The sequence below is a fragment of the Glycine soja genome, chromosome 10, assembly GCF_004193775.1.
Source record: "Glycine soja cultivar W05 chromosome 10, ASM419377v2, whole genome shotgun sequence".
Lineage (NCBI taxonomy): Eukaryota > Viridiplantae > Streptophyta > Magnoliopsida > Fabales > Fabaceae > Glycine > Glycine soja.
The window spans coordinates 19,931,150-19,950,327 of NC_041011.1; the positions used below are offsets into that span (position 1 = coordinate 19,931,150).

The 19,178-nt window shown below is 39.8% G+C and overlaps 1 non-coding gene across 1 annotated transcript; it reads left to right on the forward strand.

The window, feature by feature from the left end:
* Positions 1-17,964: 17,964 nt before the first annotated feature.
* LOC114372801 lies at positions 17,965-18,071 on the forward strand. Its single transcript, XR_003658364.1, has one exon. It is a non-coding gene; the product is annotated as a small nucleolar RNA R71 (small nucleolar RNA).
* Positions 18,072-19,178: the final 1,107 nt, after the last annotated feature.

Genomic DNA, 19,178 nt, shown 5'->3' on the forward strand with positions numbered 1-19,178 from the left:
GTGAAGGTGTTTGAGGATGCAACACAAATTTAGTGCCAAGATGGGTGAGGGTAATCTCGTTAGTTAGGCCATTATAAATGATTTTCCTATCAAATTGCCACGGCCTTCCTAAAAGAATATGTCCTGCCTCCATGGGAACTATATCATAATTAACTTCATCCTTATATGTCCCAATGGAGAAAGGTACCTTCACTTGTTGGTTAACTATCCTTTTCCCTTGCTCATTGAGCCATTGAAGTTTATAAGGTTTTGGGTGGGGAATGATAGTGAGGTTCAACTTGGAAACTAATCTTGTGCTACAACAATTGCAACAAGATCCTCTTTCCACAATGAGAGAACAAGTTTTATCTAAAATTTTGCATCTTGTATGAAAGATGTTCTCTCTTTGGGATTGAGATAGATCACAAGATTGACCTCCAAGGAGCCTTCTAACCATTAAGAGGTCACCTTCTTCATGGGGGTAGACTTCCTCACTAGACTCTTCACCCCTTACTTCATCTTCACTACCACTAGAGGAAGAGCAAGAAGTAGTCTCCTCTTGACTACTATAAATGTCTTGACCCCTCATGATCATGGTTTTCTTTGTGGGGCATTGAGAAGCAATGTGACCTCTCCCAAGACATTTGAAGCATTTAATGTTGCTAGTCCTTTCTTGGGAACTAGTCTTAGGGGTGTATTTCTCTATGGTCTTACCCTTATCTTCCTTGGGTTTTGAAGGTGCAGCCCCCAAAATTCCATGGGCTTGGTCCTTCCTTGGATAAGAGTGAGAGCCATAAGATTTTGAAGAAGGCTTTCTTTTAAGTTGTTGCTCCACTCTTATACAAATTTGGACTAGCTCATCTAGGTCCCTATATGGAAGGAGTTCAACCTTGTCCCTCACTTACATATTAAGCCCACTAAGGAACCTAGCTATGCTTGTTCTTTCCTCCTCCCTAACTTCAGCTCTTAAAATGAGTAGTTCCATTTGTTGTCTATATTCTTCAACACTCATACTCCCTTGTCTAAGCCTTTGGAGCTTGTCCATAAGCTTCGTTTCATAGTAAGAGGGAATGTGCCTCTTCCTAAGGGCACTCTTAAGATCATTCCAATACTCTACTGGAGGATCCCCATGAATCCTTCGTTCCCTAACAAGGGAAGTCCACCAATAGAGGGCATACCCTTGAAAGCCAAGGGTAGCCAATGGAACTTTTCTCTCTTCGCTAATATGATGGCAAACAAAGAGTCGTTCAACCTTCATTTACCAATCTAAGTAGGCCTCAACATTATCTTTTCCATGGAAATATGGGAGGCTAATGTTAACCTCTTGAGGCCTTCTATCCTTTTCTCTTCTTTGGGAGTGATGTTTAGTATGTGAACTATGGGGCCCTCTATAATAGTCGCTAAGTTCTTCACTTAAACTCTTGCAAGAGTCATGACTACTAAAGGTTTCACTTTTCATTTCTTTCATTATTTTTCTTCTTTCTTCCTCTCTTATTTTCTCTCTTTCATCTTGACTTATTTCTTCCACTCTTTTTTTACCTTTTTCTTTTCTCTCTTGTTTTTCTTTCTACAACTGAAGGGATCTCAACTCATCTAATATCTTATACAAGGGGTCCTTAGGAGTAGAACCCTCACCATTAACACTAGATGAAGAATGAAGACTCATGTTGGTTCCTAAGTTATGGTTCTTTCTTGTTGGGGGTTTGAAAACAAAAGGTAAAAGAAACTATGGATGAAACTAGCCAAAATAAACACTAAAAAAGGTCTGAAAGATAAGGTAAAAACCAATTGGTAAAAGGCAAGCTATCTAGGCGGTTTGACAATGGAGGGTAAAGGAAATAAGCTGTTGCAATTCTATCCCGCAAGGGTATTGGATAGAAGACTTCAAGTAGATTGAGCCAGAGATGCAAGAGAAGGCCATAGGGTTCTTATGAGTCTTAGGGTAGATTTTGGGCCCATGGGCTAAGTACAAGCCCACTTATCTTTGTAAATATTAGATTAAGGTTTCATTGTTTTTGGGCCTTGTATTTAGGGCTCCATAATGTAGGTAGGGTACCTTAGAAATATAGGATTTTTCAGCCCTTGTATTTTAGGGCACCTAGACTAGTTTTTGTATTAGGGGTAGTTTTGTAATTTCTCATGCACTAAGTGAATATTTTATGTGTGTGGCTGGAAATAAATTTAATTGAATTGGTAGAAGCCCAATCCAATTAAATTTTAGAGGGGGAGGTGAGCATTTGATTACTACACCCCATTGCCACATCATATGATCACACTTTGTGCATGTCTTTCATGCTTTACATGCCTCATGACACCTAAGCACACTTAGTGGAGAATCTTGGAATTGATCTTGGATTAGTGGGCTGAACCATAACTAAAATTCACTAATCATAATTAGTGAAATTTTGGCTCCAAAGTTTGGCTCCACAAATTCAAGTGAAATTTGAATTGAAATTCAAATTTCCCTCCAATTTTTGTGACACTTAGGCTATAAATAGAGGTCATGTGTGTGCATTTTTTTCAACTTTGATAATTTGAAAATTAAACTTCAGATTTCAAAGCTCTTTTAGAGCACAAAATTTCGTGCTCTTTTCTTCCTCTTCCTTCATTCATCTCCTTCTTCCTCCAAGCTCTTATCCATGGCCTCCTATGGTGGTGAGCTTCTTCTAGACTCATCTTCTCCTTGAAGTGGCGTCTCCTCTCTCTCTTCCTTCTCCATTCCGCTGCCATTAATCTTCCAAGAAGCAAAGGAATCCATTGATGAAGAAGATCCTAGGCCTACAAGCTCCAATGGAGCTTACATCATGTGGTATCAAGGGCATCTTCATCTAGGTGATGTTCTTTTGCTTCCTCTATCTTTTTGTTCGGTGAATTCTCTTGAATTCCTTGTTCTTCATCTTATTCTCCTTGTATATCCTCCATTGTCTTGTGGTTTGGTGCTGTTTAGAGTAGATTCAAAAAAATAAACCGATTAAATCTTAGATCTACACTTGTTCTTGCATTTCTATGGTTCAAATTTTGTAGATCTACTCTTGAATCATGTTTTTTTGTGTTGATTTTAGGTTCTATCATTTTTCATTCATAATATTCTTGTGCTGAACCTTTAGATCTAAATTTTCTTCCAAAATATTGATTAGAAAAAAAAACACAAAAATCTAAGTGTAAATCACTTAATCCATGTTGTCTTAGTGTCATGTTTAGTCATAGTAATTGTCACATTATGTTCTAAGTTTGTGTTGAATTTTTATTTTGTTGATTGAATTCTAGATACATTTGTTCATGTATTCTTGTCATTATTAGCCTATCTTTTGAATTGTGAGTCTTATTCATTCATGTTATTTAGTTCATAACATGTTCTAAATCAATTCCTATAATTAGTCTTGTTCTTGAACTTTTTTTTGTTTTCTAAGTTTCCTACATGATGCCTATGATGAAGTTGAGTTGTGGTGTTGAGTTGTGGCAGGATTTGTGAATCAAAATAAGTCTTAAGCTCTCTTGAATTGTGTTATTCAAGATAATTTAGCATAAGAAAACACAAATTGTAACTATCCAAGCCTTAAGCAACATAAACACTATTCTTGATTTCTATGTTGAAATCGCTGGTGTTGACAGCTTGAACATATGAACTTGTATAAATTACTGGGAATTGGTCACTATGTTTTTTGAGCTGAAAGTTTCACTGAATTTTCTTAACATCTGGAAAAAAATTATAAAAAAAGAACCAAGCGATTTGGATTAAAGGAAAAAATAAGAAAAATCGCACAAGTTGGCAGAAAAATCAGTGTCCAGGAAAAAAAAAAGTAAAAGGAAAGTTTGCTTGTTGTTTTGGCTCAAAATTTGCTCTATAATTGGTGCCTATTTTATACCAATCCTAGTTCTGAAATTTCAATTGAAAACTATTGTGAAAACAAGTTCCAAAACTAGAGGTTTCATGAGTCTTTTTTTTTTTAGTTTTTCTACTGTACTCTAGAGTCATTCTAGGTTTCTCTTTGAGTCCTAGCTTGCTTTTTTGTGCTTTTCATTGCTTTAATTGTTGAATAATCGTTGGAAATTTGTCTTGTTAAAACTCTATTGGTTTAGCTTTCATTTAATTTATTTTTTTTTGGTCTTTGGTTATTGCTTGTCTCATTGTTTCCTTGCTTGTGAGTTGCCATATAGGAAATTGGAAAGGAGGATTGGTGCCATATCTTGAAGAATTTGAGTCAAGAAACAAGGAGCCAACCACCTTAAGAGCTATTGGACTAAGAAGCACTCCAAATTGAGTGAAACACCAAAGAGAGAATAGCCACCACAATTGAGGACTTTTTTTTGTAATTTTGTAATTGGCAATTTTCTTTGCTTTTAAATTTTGTAACAAAAATGCCTTTCATTGGAAGTAAGTTGGGAGCCTCCAATAGGTCACGCTACTTCCATTTGTGTGTAATAATTTTAGGCAATTTTCCCCTTAGGATAGTGAGTGTTTTGTTGGGAACCTTAAATGAGGTCATCCAAACACTCTTAGGATCCACCTAGTTTGCATTTCTTGCACTTTAATTTCTTGCTTACTTTCATAGCTTATTTCATTTACCCTCTATTGTCAAACTGCCTAGATAGCTTGCCTTTTACGAATTAGTTTTTACCTTATCTTTCACATCTCTTTTAGTGTTTATTTTGGCTAGTTTCAACCATAGTTTCTTTTACCTTTTCTTTTCAAACCCCCAACAAGAAATAACCATAACTTAGGAACCAACATGAGTCTTCATTCTTCATCTAGTGTTAATGGTGAGGGTTCTACTCCTAAGGACCCCTTGTATAAGATATTAGTTGAGTTGAGATCCCTTAAGTTATGGAAAGAAAAACAAGAGAGAAAATAAAAAGGTAAAAAAAGAGTAGAAGAAATAAGTCAAGATGAAAGAGAGAAAATAAGAGAGGAAGAAAGAAGAAAAATAATGAAAGAAACGAAAAGAGAAAAACATGCCTCCTTTAGTAGTCATGACTCTGGCAAGAGTTTAAGTGAAGAACTTAGTGACTATTATAGAGGGCGCCATAGTTCACATACTAAACATCACTCCCAAAGAAGAGAAAATGAAAGAAAGACTCAAGAGGCTAACATTAACCTCCCATACTTCCATGGGAAGGACAATGTGGAGGCTTACTTAGATTGGGAAATAAGGGTAGAGCAAAAACTTAAAAGAAAGTTTACCTTAAAATCTTATGACTCTCATTCTTATCCAAAGAAAGACCAAGGTCTAGGCATCTTAGGGGCAGCACCTTCTATGCCTAATGATGATAAGGGGAAGAAAATAGAAAAGCAACCCCCTAAGGCTAGTGTCGCAACATGCCCTTTTGCGGGCGAGCGAGGCGAGGCTCACGGGTGCGTCTTCCAAAGGAGAAAATTCGCGGAGTCGCCACCAACGTTTATTTGTGGAAAACGTCAGAAAAAAACCAAAGGAAACCGGTCAAAAAGAATATTCCAACTTCGGGAGTTGTATTTATGTTTGAGGAAGGTATTAGCACCTCTCACGTTTGTCTCAAAGGACAACAACCTTATTTTAGAATTGTGTGAAATTGTGTTACCCTAACTTTATTTCTTTTTTATTTTTGAGGTTGACAAAAGCGGGGCTCTTGCTCCTACGTACCCTCCATCGAAGAGAAAATCAGACCTACGTAGTTCTTTTTTAAGGGTGAATCAAGCGATTCTTTTTACTTGGAAGGTGATCATTTTAAGGCGTTGGACCTTAAAAATGATCCATTTACTTGGTAAGAAAAACTGAGATATTGAACTTTCAAATCCTTTTTAGTGATTTTTTGTGGACGAGCTTGACTTTGCAAGTTGATTTTAGCCTTAGTTTCACTTTAGTTATTAGTCAATTCAATTAAGAAAGAGAAATCCCAAAGAGAAACGTCCGATTGATTTTTTCGCTTTATTTTACTAAAAGGATATGTTTTTATTATTATATTATTATTCTTTTTTGATTTCCAACGTGGTTACGGCACGACCAAACGATCGGATTTCATTTTAACATAAATTATTGGATATTACAAATCAAATGATCGGTGGAAATTTATTTTATTTTTTGATTAGGCGAGAAATGACTTAAATAAATGACTGAAGTACGTCAAAAGGGGGTACGGAAAATAAATGAAACGAGAATAAAAGTACACGAAACAAATGGGGACCATCACAGGTACGTAGAATGAATTGAAAAGCTCGATTTGGGGTACTTACTGGTTGAAGACCGAAGAACAACAAAGAATGAACGATGAATGTCGAAGAACGGTTGAAAATCTTCGCGTAATTACCCACGGAAACGTTACAGAAACGTTATGGAAGCACCTCGGCTTGGATTTTCTTCACGGAAACAATTTTCCTCAGCAATTTCAAGTGAATACGAAGTGCCAAGAAGGCTGAACCCCTTTCTTCTTCACTCCTCCCCCTATTTATAGCAAAATAGGGGAGGAGCTTGCCACCCAGCTCGCCCAGGCGAGCCAGGTTGCTTCCTCCAGAAGCAACCGCCTTCTGGAGGAAGAATCTGGAAGGCCCAAGTGGGCCTGGTTGCAATTTGCACCCCTTTTTTTACTAAATACACCCCCTTTTACCTTTTTTGGTGATTCTTTTTCCGTAACGTTACGAGGGTAATTACGCGAACAGCGCTAGGCAATCAATTCATGGGTCTCCGAACAAGATTTCGAGGGTGGAGGATAGGCGAACAGCGCTAGGCAATCAATTCGCGGGGCTCCAGACTCGTTGGTGGAGGATGCATGAATGACAATCAATTCATGGGGCTTCGAATAAGATTTGAGGGTGGAGGATAGGCGAACAACACTAGGCAATCAATTTGCGGGGCTCCAGACTCGTTGGTGGAGGATGCATGAATGACAATCAATTCAGGGGGTTCCGAATAAGATTTGAGGGTGGAGGATAGGCGAACAACGCTTGGAAATCAATTCGCGGGGCTCCAGATTCGTTGGTGGAGGATGCATGAATGACAATCAATTCATGGGGCTCCGAATAAGATTTGAGGGTGGAGGATAGGCGAACAGCGCTAGGTAATCAATTCGCGGGGCTCCAGACTCGTTGGTGGAGGATGCATGAATGACAATCAATTCATGGGGCTCTGAATAAGATTTGAGGGTGGAGGATAGGCGAACATCGCTAGGCAATCAATTCGCGGGGCTCCAGACTCGTTGGTTTGAGAATGAATGAATGACAATCAATTCATGGGGCTCCGAATAAGATTTGTTGGCAGGACCGAATGGTCCACCAGTTTTTCTTTTTTTCTACCTAAAAAGGGGAATCATGCTTTTTGCAAAGAAAAATAAATCATTCACGAGAGCATCATATCTTAGAGAAACAATATACCCGTACCAAAGGTAATTTCCCTTGTAACCGAAAATGAAGGGCAGGATGTCAACATTTAGCTTTTAAATGAACATTCAGGGGAAACATTGGGTTATGCTGAAACTGGGAATAAATCACTCATAGTGTATAAAAACTCACACAGGCAAGTGTTTTACCCTAATCCCAAACCATAACTGCACCATGACTTTATTTTGCACACGATTTCCTATCGAATCAAAAGATCACACGCACGATCACAGATCAATTAGATTTTCTCGAGGGTAGTGTTTTTGGAGAGGAAACTGGGTGTTTCGGTCTTTTCTTCTTTGTTTAAGTGGGACGGGATATCGCCAGTCGAGAATGACTTTGAATGGCAATCCCAAAGGAAGAACCACCAAAAAATGGGTTTTCCTTTGCCGGCAGTCATTTACCTTGCCGAAAATTTATCTGGTCTGAAGATCTTCTGTTCTCTTTCTTTCATTGATCGGGAATTACTCTATTTTCCTTCGATCTTTTCCTTTTTACTTCCTTCCGATCTTTGACCGGGAATCCTTCTTTTCCTTTCTTTTCATTTCTTCCTTTTCTTACTTTCCATTTCTCCCTCTCCATTTCTTTCTTTTGGAAACTAGGTTTTAGCATTCGTTTTTGCTCTCCCTTGAGGAAATTCCGCTATCCTTTGCTTCGGGGGAAAGGATGAGGATTCTTTTTATAGGCCAAGGTTCAAAGTAGTCAAAGGTCGTGTCTCAACGGGGTCTTTTATCGTGGGAGCCCGATCTTGATATCTGGGGCACAACAAATTCATGTGTCAAGGTATCGATCTCGGGTTGAACTTCCATATCATTTCCACAAGGCACGCATAACAATGATGATTCGGACACAACGTGCAAAATTAGTCATGGCCACAGCTAGGTGGGCACTCAAGCATCCAATTTATGGTATTGTGATACTATGGTTGGGGATTTACACAAACAGACCCAACGTTTCCAAATTATGTTCTTTCATCGGTTCAATGAAACCATCCATTCTTATCTCGGTCATTCAGAAAAATAAACTCTTAGCGTTAGTCCCTTGTTTCCAAAATATATGTTTGCTCTCTACGAATGATTTATGCTTCCTACGACCATAACATGCCGACCTTCGAGGACTTCCTTTCTTTTCCTTTTTGTTTCATTTTTATGTTCACAAAAAACTATACATCCATTGCCATCTATGAGAAAAACTTTTCTTTGTACACCTACATTCCTATACATGATGAACTTTTTCTGTATACGCATTAGAACTCTTTCCTTTTATGTCAACACAGTCTATATACAAACCTTATTCATGTTCAAAGATTTCTTTTTTCGTTTTTTTTCAACACACACCCGTAGTTTATACAAAATTTTCTTTATATACACTCGTCGGTCACACACACAAGAATTTCTTTTCACACATTATTTACACACACAAAATCCCTCTATAAACATTTCTTTTACATATAAAAACTCTTTTCTTTTCTTTGTATACATAGACACGACATTCATTCACAACGATTCTTTCTTATTTTTGGCGTTATCACGATTTTGGTTCATTTCATTTTTTAGGATGACGTTCCTAAATGAAAAACTCTACACGGTTCCGGAATTTCAACAAACACTATTGACAATCAACGAAGTAAGCACTAACGTAACAGTTCAAATGACATGTATGCACAAAACAAGAGTCAATAAAAATGAAACAAATGTTAGTCCCTCATTTATATAAAATAAAATGATACGTAATGGATAAAAGAGGAAACATAAAAAGAGAATATGGATCTAGGGATCTCCTGGTCATGTGGCTCCACTCCCTCCCAAGAAATCGAGTAAATCTGTCATCTCCTCGTCCATGCGGGCCTCATCTGCATCGCCGGGAGCCTCTGCGGACGCCTCCCCTGCTTGGGCCTCAGGCCAATCTTCGGGCCATGCGACCTTTGCCCTGAACTGATTCGGAGTAGGGCATGGACAAGAAGCAAAACCCTGGCTCTGCAGGTTGAGGCTGAGCTGGTAGAGACAGTCATGGGTCTACACGTGCGCCCTCTGGTTGGCCGCCTGCTGGCTAACCAAATGCCGTAAATACCGCTCTGTGTCAAATGACCCAGATGGATCAGCCTGATGAGGTGGCGGCGGTGCGTCTGGGGCCTGCGGGTCGCCACCCTGTGCCTGTCTATGCGTGCAATACTTCTCTATGAAAGCTCGGGTGATCGGCAGTCGAATCACCTTACTAGGTGTGACAGGAACCCCGAACGACTGGCAGAGACCCGTGATCAGCGCCGGAAAACCCAGGGCCCTGTTAGACTTATCTGGTTCTAGAGGGTGCCTGGTAGGCGGCATACCTGCAAATAAATAAATGGCATCAGCGATCAACTAAGCCACATGAACGCTCATCCGTGTCAGGATGGCATACACCAGCTGACACTTCGGCAGAAGGAGGTCGGAATTATGGCCGCTGGGCAGATGTTGCTGAGCAGCAACGTCATCCATGTCTGGGTCAAGGTAGTCATGTTGGTGCGCATGATCCGCACCCGCCTCCCGGCAGCGGTCCGAGCAAAATCCTGACCTGGGATGCATAGCAACTGAGCAATGGCCTCCTCATCAAATCCATCAGCCCGATTCCTTCTCTGACCGTATTCGCACTCCTGGCCCTCCTTCAATACTAGCGGGTATCCCAGGAACTGACTGAGGGCATCTGCATCGAAAGGAATCCACTGGCCCTTTACCCATGACCGGAGGTCCCGTACGCCCTCCTCTGTAGGCCAAGCATTGGCGTAAAACTCAAGAACTATATCTGGATCAAACATGGCCATGGGAGTGACCAGCGACGTCCAACGCCGGCGAGCTATCTCCTCCTGGAAATCTATGTACTCACCGTCCCTGAGTTGGACGCGTCTCTCTCGGTGGAAGGACAATCCCTTGATGGCTTCGAAATGCTGCTGGTGCTCAGCGCTCCTGAAATGATGGCTATCGAACTTGGGAGCGGCACTAGTCCCTGTGGCCGCAGCGTCTGATCGAGGCCATACCCGAATCAAATAAACATGAAAATGCAGTAACTAGGAAGTGATCCTAGGTCGTTTCCCAACGAGCAGTGACAAACCAAATGTTCATAATATACTTGCAGTAACAGTAACAGTAACGATTGGGGGGGGGGGGGTTGTTTGTTTTGTGATTAAGGAGCAGAACAAGTAAACTGGAATACGAAACTACTAATATTAAAAACGGGTTGTTTCCTCTGATTCAGAAGCCATTCTCTTATCCTGGGTTATGGAGAATTCGTCCCTAACAGTCAACCACTTAATCCAACCCTACTTCAATTTACTAAGCGAAAATCAACTTAGGGTTTTCAATACGTGATTAGGCACCACATACACCAGTTAGCCCTTCGTCCATTAAGCATGAACGCAAGTTAGGCTTAGAGGCAATTAATCGAACACGAAGCGTGCACTGATTAATATTCATGAATTTGGGATACTGGTGAAGGGAGAACTGCCAGGAAACCACATAACAAGCGAAACCTCAAAAAGAGTTGGGCTTCATCCTCAAAAGGAAACAACACCAGAAAATCTAGCCTTCCATGGATTCAAATAGAAAACGCAATTTAAACATGAAGCAGAAACGTAAATGAACGGAAACGTAAATGAACAGAAACGTAAACAAACAGAAATGTAAAATGGAACAGAAATGTAAATGAGAGTAGAAGAAGAAGCAAGAACGAAATTGTAATTAGAAGCAGAAAACGTAAAATTGCATTACGAACTCAGAAGCCTCAAAACAGAAAAACGAGAACCCTAAAACAAAGCTCTGAATAATGAATAGCATAACAGAATGCCTTACACGAATCCCAAGGCTGCTATTTAAAAAGAGTCACTCAAAGTCACTGGGCCCTATTGCAATACTCTGGCCCCAAAACAAAATAAACTCTGAACAACATAAAATAAAATTGCAAAATTTCCTAATTAGAAATTAACTAAGGTAAGCGCTGCTTTATTTGCCCTCTTCAAGTCCATAACCACAATCCGGATTAAGCCCAATGTTTCATTAATTCCTGAAATTAGATTAAAAACATCAAATTAGCTAAATGAGCCCAAATAATAAAATTGCCTAATTAATTGACAATTAAGACCAATCAGTAATTAAAATGGTGCAAAAAGGGTTTAGAAAATAGAAGAAAATGATGGCACATCAAAACCCCCCATACTTAGCCTTTTGCACTCCTGGGCAAAATGAAACAAAGAACAAAATCCAAGGGTATCAAAGAGAGACAGACAAAAACATTCACATATTTCTCAATGAACATAAAGGAATGAAAGGAATGGGTAACATCTAACATAAGGAGATCCAAAAAGTCAAGACATTCATGAAATTCATCCAAGCAACCCAATCATGGCAAAATAGTTAATCAGCTCAAGAATGAAAAGTGATAAAGCCTCACAAGATATACTCTCTATCTCTCAAGTGTCTAGGCTACTATTTACCCTCAAAGCACCCATGAAAGCAAACACCACATAAACTTGGAAAGATTCTAAAATTGACAATCAACCCATAAACACAAGCACATGAGGATCAAAAGGTCTTTTAAGGTTGTAATGGGGCCAAGGACAAGGTATGGAAAAAATATGGAATAAGTGGCTAAATCCCAAAGGAATAGAGGAGCAATGGGGAATAAGTGCGTATTAAGAAAAAATAAGAAAATAAAAAGAAGTAAAGATAAAATTTAAACATGAAGAGTAGAACCAAGAGTTTCATCATTCTTGTGCCATTTAAGATCTTATTCACTCAACTTTATTGCTTTTCTTTTTTTTTTTTCGATTTTTTTTTTTTTTACTCTATAGCCTTTGAGAAACAACATTTCATTCAGCATGTCCAACATTTAACCAATATACAATGTACATCAAGTATGGCCCAAAATACATCATGAAGCATAGCCAACAAAACAAATTGTCCAATGAAACAAAAACCCCCCACACTTATTCCCAAAACAATTCCAAAGCTCCAAAATTCCTTAAGGATATGGTGATATCATGGTTTTTCACTTAAGGCTTGTAGTGAGCTTCAAAACAAGGAAAGGGAAACAAGGCTCAAAAGGGCTATCAAAGGAATTGATTCAAGGTAAGTCCATTTGGCTAGAAGCTTATAAGAACAAAATTGCCTCAATCATTTCCAAATATGCATGTGAATTAGGACGCATCAACAAGAATCAAGCCAAGGCTATTGTGCAAGCAATCAATGGGGCAAAACACACCAAATGATTATGATGATGGATGGCTCAAATTCTCACAAAGGTAAACTCATCACTTTCAAATTGAGCTTTCAAAACTATCATGACATGTAGAGAAGAATCAAGGATTTCAAGTCACAAAATGTCAAGAACTTTTATTTTCAAAACAATTACCCATTTCTTGAACATATCCTATAATTCAAAGAAAAACATGCAAAGTCGTACGTGCACACAAAATTGACCCAAAATATTAAACTAAAAATCCGACGAAACTAAAAACATTAACAAATTAACACAACTAACAAATTAACAAAACCAACAAAACTAGCAAAACCAAATAACACTCCCCCCCATACTTAAACAACACATTGTCCTCAATGTAGCACAATTAAAAGATTAAAAACAATTAAATCATAAAAAAGAATCGGACAAGTGTAATAAAAGCAAGGAAGGAGATAGGAAAAGAAAAACTCCCTAAGTCATGGTGGAGGAAGAGTAGGGTGGAGTAAGGAAGTCTCTTCCACCACTACGTCCACTAAAGAAGGGTTCGTGAGGAATGGCTTAAGTCGATGTCCGTTGACCTTGAAGCTCTTGTTTGTGGAGTCGCTTTTGATCTCAACTGTACCATAAGGAAAAACATTAGTAACAACAAAAGGACCAATCCACTTAGACCTCAACTTACCACTCATGAGTCCAAGCCTAGAATTATACAATAACACTTTTTGCCCAACCACGAAGTCCTTTTTAACTATCATGCTATCATGGAACTTCTTGGTCTTTTCTTTGTAGAACTTGGCGTTCTCGTAGGCTTCTAGGCGGATTTCATCTAACTCACTCAGTTGCAACTTTCTTTCCTCACCAGCTTGATCCATAGAGAAGTTGCAAGTCTTCACTGCCCAATAAGCTTTGTGCTCAATTTCCACTGGAAGATGACATGCCTTTCCAAAGACAACCCGATAAGGAGACATTCCTATGGGTGCTTTGTAGGCAGTCCGATGTGCCCAGAGAGCATCATCAAGCCTGGTACTCCAATCTTTCCTGCTTGGCTGCACAATCTTCTCTAAAATTCGCTTGATTTCTCGGTTAGAAATTTCTGCCTGTTCATTGGTCTGGGGGTGGTATGGTGTGGATACCCTGTGTTCCACCCCGTACTTTTTAAGCAGGGCATGCATTGTCCTGTTGCAAAAATGGGTTCCTTGATCACTAACAATTGCTTTAGGTACTCCAAACCTGCAAAACAGATTAGACTTGACAAAGTCTGCGACAACTTTAGCATCATTAGTTCTAGTGGGCTTGGCTTCCACCCATTTTGAAACATAGTCAACTGCAAGGAGAATGTAAACATAACCAAAAGAGACAGGAAAAGGACCCATGAAATCTATACCCCAGACATCAAACACCTCACAGAATAGCATAGGTTGCTGAGGCATTTGTTGTCGCCATGTAAGTGTATTTCCTGCTCTCTGACACTGCTCACAAGTGCTGCAGATCTTCCACGCATCTTTAAAGATGGTGGGCCAATAAAAACGACAATCAAGCACTTTGCGAGCTGTCTTTTGAACACCCAGATGACCTCCCGGTGCGGAAGAATGACAGAACTGCAGGACTGAGTCAGTCTCATGATCTGGAATGCACCGTCTAATGACCTGATCACTGCACAATTTCCACAAGTAGGGGTCATCCCAAATAAAATGCTTAGCATCACTTTTAATTTTATCTTTTTGGGCTTTAGATGCTAAGGGAGGAAAAACAGAAGCAACTAAATAATTGACAATATTAGCAAACCAGGGAGTAGAAAGAGAGTCAGAAATACTATACAGTATATACAAATGATCATACGGGAAATCATCTCGAATAGGTGAATCTGCATCAGATACACGTTCGATCCGACTCAAATGATCAACAACTAGATTTTGTGCTCCGCTCCTATCATGGATCTCCAAGTCAAACTCTTGGAGTCAGAGCATCCATCGGATCAACCTAGGCTTAGAATCAGCCTTTTTCAACAAGTACTTTAGAGCTGCATGGTTAGTGTAAACAATAATGCGGGTACCAAGCAAATAAGATCGAAATTTTTCAAGAGCAAAAACTATGGCTAGAAGCTCTTTCTCAGTAGTAGTATAATTCGCTTGGGCAGCATCTAAAGTCCTAGAAGCATAATATATCACCCTGGGCAATTTATCAATTTTCTGAGCAAGGACAGCCCCCAATGCATAATTTGATGCATCACACATAAGCTCAAAAGGGGCTGTCCAGTCGGGTGCCTGGATGATGGGGGTGGTAGTCAGCGCTCTTTTGAGGCAATCAAAAGCCTCTTTGCATCTGTCATTAAAGTCAAACTCCACCTCCTTTTGCAACAAGTTGGACAATGGAAGGGCTACTTTGCTAAAATCCCTTATAAAGCGCCTGTAGAATCCTGCATGACCAAGAAAAGATCGCACCTCTCGCACACAAGAGGGGTAAGGCAATTGTGAAATAACAGAAATTTTTGCAGGATCTACTTCAATACCCTTATTGGAAATAATGTGGCCTAAAACTATACCTTGCTCAATCATAAAATGACATTTTTCAAAATTTAGAACAAGGTTAGTTTCAATGCATCTATTCAAAACTTTTTCCAAACTATTCAAACAACCATCAAAAGAGGATCCATATACAGTGAAATCATCCATGAACACCTCTATGCAATTTTCTAAAAAATCACTGAAAATACTAATCATGCACGCTGGAAGGTACCAGGGGCATTGCACAGGCCGAAAGGCATCCTCCTATAGGCAAAAGTGCCGAAGGGGCAGGTGAATGTGGTCTTTTCCTGATCCTCGGGAGCAATAGTAATTTGCATATAACCAGAAAAACCATCAAGGAAACAGTAGTGGGATTTACCTGCCAGGCGTTCAAGCATCTGGTCAATGAATGGAAGGGCAAAATGGTCCTTTTTGGTAACCTGGTTCAGCCTCCTATAGTCAATGCAGACTCTCCAACTGTTCTGCACCCGAGTAGGAATTAGCTCCTCCTTCTCATTTTTTATCACTGTGAGGCCGGTCTTCTTCGGGACTACCTGGAAGGGACTCACCCATTGGCTGTCGGAGATAGGATAAATGATTCCAGCTTGCAAAAGCTTGGTTATCTCCTTCTTCACTACATCAAGAATCACCGGGTTGAGTCTTCTCTGTGGCTGTCTTACTGGTTTAGCTCCATCCTCTAAATTTATTCGATGCATACATGTGGATGGGCTAATAACAGGAATGTCCGCCAGGGTCCAGCCTATAGCCTTCTTATGCTTCTTGAGAACTGACAACAACTTCTCCTCTTGCTCATCAGCAAGGGAGGCAGATATAATCACTAGAAAACTCTTGCTATCATCCAAGTAAGCGTATTTTAAATTTGATGACAGAGGCTTCAATTCTGGTGTGGTCGGCTGGACAGTGGTAGAAGGGGATGGTTTCTCAGCCTTTACCTCATAAAGAAAGTCAGAGGTATGTGTACTTCCTGAAACATGGTTAGTCCTATCTGACTCTATAAAATCAATCTCTAGAGGTAAAACACCACCACCAGGCATGCAATCAATATCACTCTCAGCATCAAATTCAGACATATGATCAAGTACAATTTCAGACTCAATGCATGAAGAGTGAGAGGCATGCAGATTAGAATAAAGATCAGTCATGTATTCATCAACAACATGGTCAATTATTTCAGCACGAAATACAGAAAGATCTTCAGATGGGTATTTCATAGCATCCAGAATATTAAAATGAACAGTTATGTCACCAAATTCCATAGACAGTGTGCTTGCATAAACATCTATCTTAGTTCTAGCAGTTTTCATAAAGGGTCTGCCTAGAATGATGGGAACTGGTCCTTGAGAAAATCCATCTTCCATATTCAAGATATAAAAATCAACAGGGAAAATCAGTTCACCAACTCTAACTAAGACATCTTCTATGAATCCAACAGGATAGGCAACACTTCTATTAGCTAAATGAATTACCACATCAGTTGACTGCAAGGGACCTAGAGTTAGAGAATTAAAAATCGACAGAGGCATAACACTCACAGAGGCTCCTAAATCTAGCATGGCATTGTCAAACTTACTATTCCCTATAATACAAGGTATGCTGAATGTACCTGGATCTTTGCATTTTTCAGGAATTTGAGGAACAGATTTACCAATCAATGCGGAGACATTTCTGCCCATGCTAATTCGTTCACTTCCTTTAAGCTTCCGCTTATTAGTGCACAGCTCCTTCAAGAATTTGGCATATCTTGGAATTTGCTTTATTGCATCCAACAGAGGTATGTTTACCTCTACTTTTCTAAACGTTTCCAAGATCTCTTTCTCTGCCTCTTCCATTTTTTTGTTGGAAACTGCTCTTGGAGGGAATGGAAGAGGGGGAATGTGCTGTTTCTGCAAATCAGAATTACCTGTGGAAGAAGATTCACCTGCACAGAAATTGTTAGGTAAATTTTTGTCATCACCTTTTTCTGGAATAGAGTGAAGTTTGGCAGGTTCATTTGCAGATGAGGAAGGTGCTACGGGTTGAGGTCCTTGACATTGCTTTCCCGACCTCAATGAAATGGCACTGACATTTTTGGGATTTTGGACAGCTTGAGAAGGTAGCTTGTCAGAATTCTGGGACTGTTGTTGATTCAATTGGGTAGCCACTTGTCCCATCTGATTGGTTAAGCTCTGAATGGAGGCTCTGGTCTCTTGCTGAAACTGCATGTTCTGCATAGTCATTTGCCTCACAAGTTCTTCGAGGGAAGGTTGTGGAGGGGCCTCAACTGTTGGTTGTTTCTGGGGTTGTTGCTGTTGTTGGATTGGTGGAGGAATGTATGGTCTGCTTGGGCCAGCAGCATTTTGGAAGGAAGGAGCAGGCTGCTGTTGTTGTTGCTGAGGGCTGGACCATCTGAGGTTAGGGTGATTCCTCCATCCAGGGTTGTATCTATTGCTGGAGAGGTCATAATTGCTTTGCTGTGGTTGATTTTGTTGCTGAGGTTGAGGAGGTCTATTGTAAATATTTGCAGCATAAGCTTCAGGATGCTCAATTGCTCCAGGTTGCTGCATGGAAGGGCAAAGGTCTGTATGGTGGTCAGCAGAGGAGCACAAACCACAAACCCTTGCAACAGGTACAAATTTCTGATTCAAGGCCAGCTGGGTTACCAAGTTAACCAATGCATCCAGTTTGCCTTCAAGCTTCTTAGTTTCAGATGATGCAGATGGGTTTGTAGCTACCTCATGCACTCCTCTAATGACTATGGCATCATTTCTGGCGCTAAACTGCTGGGAGTTGGAAGCCATCTTCTCAATTAAATTTCTGGCTTTAGCAGGAGTCATGTCTCCAAGGGCTCCACCACTGGCAGCATCTATCATACTTCTCTCCATATTACTGAGTCCTTCATAAAAATATTGGAGAAGAAGCTGTTCTGAAATCTGATGGTGGGGGCAACTGGCACATAGTTTCTTAAATCTCTCCCAATACTCATACAGGCTCTCTCCACTGAGTTGTCTAATACCTGAGATATCCTTCCTGATGGCTGTGGTCCTGGAAGCAGGGAAAAATTTCTCTATGAATACTCTCTTAAGGTCATCCCAGCTCGTGATGGACCTTGGAGCAAGGTAATACAGCCAGTCCTTTGCCACTCCCTCTAATGAATGAGGAAAAGCCTTTAGAAATATGTGATCCTCTTGGACATCTGGGGGCTTCATGGTGGAGCAGACAATGTGAAATTCTTTCAAATGTTTGTGCGGGTCTTCACCTGCAAGGCCATGAAACTTTGGAAGCAAATGAATCAGTCCAGTTTTAAGAACATATGGGACATCCTCATCAGGGTATTGGATGCACAAGCTTTCATAGGTGAAATCAGGTGCAACCATTTCCCTTAGAGTCCTCTCACGAGGTGGAGGTTGTGCCATGTTCTCAGAATGTGCAAAATCAGAATGCTCAGAATCAGAATGCTCAAAATTATAATGCTCAAGATCAGGATGTTCAAAATCACCAATAACAGAATGCACAGATTCAACAGTAATGGAATGCTCAGAATGATCAAAAGGTATAAAATGATGCCTGACTAATCTATGAAATGTCCTATCTATCTCAGGATTAAAGGGTTGTAAGTCAGATGGATTGCCTCTAGTCATACACTACATTCAGCATGCACACAACTAGTTGCCTTGTCATGTAAATAAAGGTGTAGGTTTGAACTACAACTACCCTCAAATGATATGACTTGAAATTTTGTGAGCAACCTTATAAAATGATGAGAAGATAGCACAAAAAATTTCAGACAAAAATTCAAAGTCTAACTATGAAAGCTAAAATTGGTAGGTTAAGAAAAATAAGTGAATAAAACTTGAAAAATAAAAAACTTTTGACAGAATCGATTGTTTTGGACGATGGAGACCTCAGCCGGCCTGTGGCAGGCTGCCACGGCGTAGGAAATTTTTTTCTACCCCAAATGCATATATAATAATTGCGATTTTGATAACCGGAGCAAAAGTTATGGCCGTTTGAAGTTTTGACAAACACAAAATTTGCTAGTTTTTTGGAACTTTCAAATCTGACCAAACTAAAGGCTCTAGCTATTTTTCTCACAAAATATGGATTAAAAGAAGTTACCACAAAAAAATTCAGCCAAAAATAAC